Here is a 2,624-nt window from a genome sequence, read left to right on the forward strand (position 1 = left end):
AAACTAATTAAACATGCTAAAATCTACATGAAATTACCCCAAAAGCGTATAAATATCCGCTCATCACAACACCAAACTTAAACTGTGCTTGTCCTCAGCAACTAGATGATAAAATAGTTCTAACAGAAATTAAGAAGTAATAATATTTAGAGTTTTAAATGAGCTCTGATTCTTATTAGATGAGCGGGGCTTGTAGCTTTTTGTTCCTGAACAGTTTTGGCATCTCCCTGTATCTTTTGAATTTCAGAATGATTGGCATCCTTAGGAACTCAGAATTCAGATAGTATTATTGACTCTCCTAGTGTAGTATGTTGATTCTTGAATACAGTTATTTATGAGTCTTGGCTGTGGCCCTAAGCACTTTGTTTTCCAGTATTACCACCAGATACATAAATGCCACAGACACATGACTAGGTGAACCTTTTCAGATTGTGACTTAGCTTTGCTAAAGTCCCCAGTCAGAGGTATCCAGAGCTCTTAAGCACACTCTGTTTGCCTTGGATCACGACTTTAACCACTCAGTCTCAAGTTTGTAACTTGAACCTGCATGCCACAAGCACATGGTTAGGGACAGCTTGGTTTAGCCGCTTAGGCCTGGATTTTATTTCCTTGGGCCCTCCTATCCAGTGATGCTCAAAGCCTTGGATCCTTTTTACTCTTGCCTAGGGTTCATGGCTTGTTTTTTTTTTTTTTTTTGCTTCAAGAATCAATTTCATGATTTTTCAGATTATCAATAATATTTTTCGTGTTCCTCATCCTTTCAGGAGCCAATATTCATCAAATTCAAAGTACAATTTATGCACTGTTCAAGCATTCATTCAGAAAACAAAAAGTATTGCCACCACACATAATTAATTATAATTTTTATTATTAAGAACTCGAAAATATAAATTACTTCTTTATTCTAAAAAAAATCTACTACTTTATTCATGCCTGATGATGATGAGAAAAATAAATTATAGCTTAATTGGAAATAAAATCAAAATAGACATACTAATTACTACTACTACTATATATCTCCTAAGGTAAATTTCTAAGAAAAAAAACGCTATCACTAAGTTAAAGCAGAAAATTGGAACTCAACAACCTTTTGTCTTGAGGAGGGCATGCTCTTCTAATCCTTGGGGTGTTGTTCAAGGATTAATTTTTGACGCTTCAGCTCCCTTAGATCACGCCCTTGCTCTTCCTGTTCCTTAAGCAGTTTGCAAAGCATGCTACTTTGATTATTCTGTTCTTCCTTTATTTGGTCCATAGCTTCTTGCAATCTGGAAATAGAAGCTTCAAGATGTTCCCAATATTCAAATTAAGGCAGTTCTGGGAGAGCTTCTTGTGCTCTCTTCTTGGTTGGATCATCTTGTTGCTGTTGTCGAACCATTGATATTCCAGTAATGGGCTTTTCAATTAGGATATATTCAGTTACTCCCATCTTTACTCCCATCTTTGCAGAGCATAGAAATTAAGCTCGGTAGGCCAATCTGGCGTCCTTAGAATTCCTGTTTGCTATTTTATATAGCTCACATGAGATCAGCTGATGGACTTCTACCTCTTTTCCCAACATGATGCAGTGAATCATGACAGCTCTTTTGATGGTTACTTCAGAACGGTTGCTGGTGGGCAATATGGAACGCCCAATGAAATCCAGCCAGCCTCTGGCTACTGGTTTTAGATCTTCTCTTTTGAGTTGAACTGGGACGCCAGTCGTGCTGGTGGTCCACTTGGCTCCAGGGATGCATATATCCTCCAGAACTTTGTCCAGCCCTTTATTGACCCTCATCATTCTCCTGTTAAAGGAGTCTGGGTCATCCTTCAGTTGAGGAAGCTTGAATATCTCCCTGATCTTGTCCGAATTGGTATGAATGATCTTTCCTCTGACTAAGGTCTGATGGTCAAAGAGAGCAGCTCCAATTAGTCTTTGCCTGTCTGTCTGCCATAGATTAGCATAGAACTCCTGAACCATGTTCCTTCCCACTTTCGTTTCAGGATTGGTCAGAATTTCCCAATTCCTGTTTCGAATTTGCTCTTGGATCTCTGGATATTCATCTTCTTTCAGATCAAATCTGACTTCCGGAATCACTGATCTGTGACTCATTATCTTGTAGTAATGGTCTGAATGTTCTTTAGTTAAGAACTTCCCTTGATTCCAAAGGGGCTTTGGAGCACTCTCTTTCTTGCCCCTGTGGGTGGGTTGCTTTCCTCTAGGGGCCATGAATTTGATGAGTAGGTTTTTGTGATCACGGATAACCACACCAAACTTAGAGCTTTGCTTGTCCTCAAGCAAAAGAGAAGAAAGAAGAGGGATAGGAAGAGAGCAAGTGTGGCAAGGTGATGAAGATTGGGACGTCGAACACAATAAATGGGGAGGGGGTGGGAAATTTTCGAAAAATAAGAGAGAGATAAGATAGAAGATATGATTTTTAAAAGATATGATCAGGAAAAGATATAATTTTAAAAGAAAAAGATATAATCATATGTAAAAAAAATAGATTTGAATTTTTAATTTTGAAAAAGATATTTTTAAAGAGATGATTGAGTTTGAAAACAAATTTAAAGAGTTTGATTGGATTGAAATAATTTATTTTTATGGATTAAGATACATTTGATAAATCCTGGCGTTAAACGCCCAA

Source organism: Arachis stenosperma, chromosome 7, assembly GCF_014773155.1.
Source record: "Arachis stenosperma cultivar V10309 chromosome 7, arast.V10309.gnm1.PFL2, whole genome shotgun sequence".
Taxonomy (NCBI): Eukaryota; Viridiplantae; Streptophyta; class Magnoliopsida; order Fabales; family Fabaceae; genus Arachis; species Arachis stenosperma.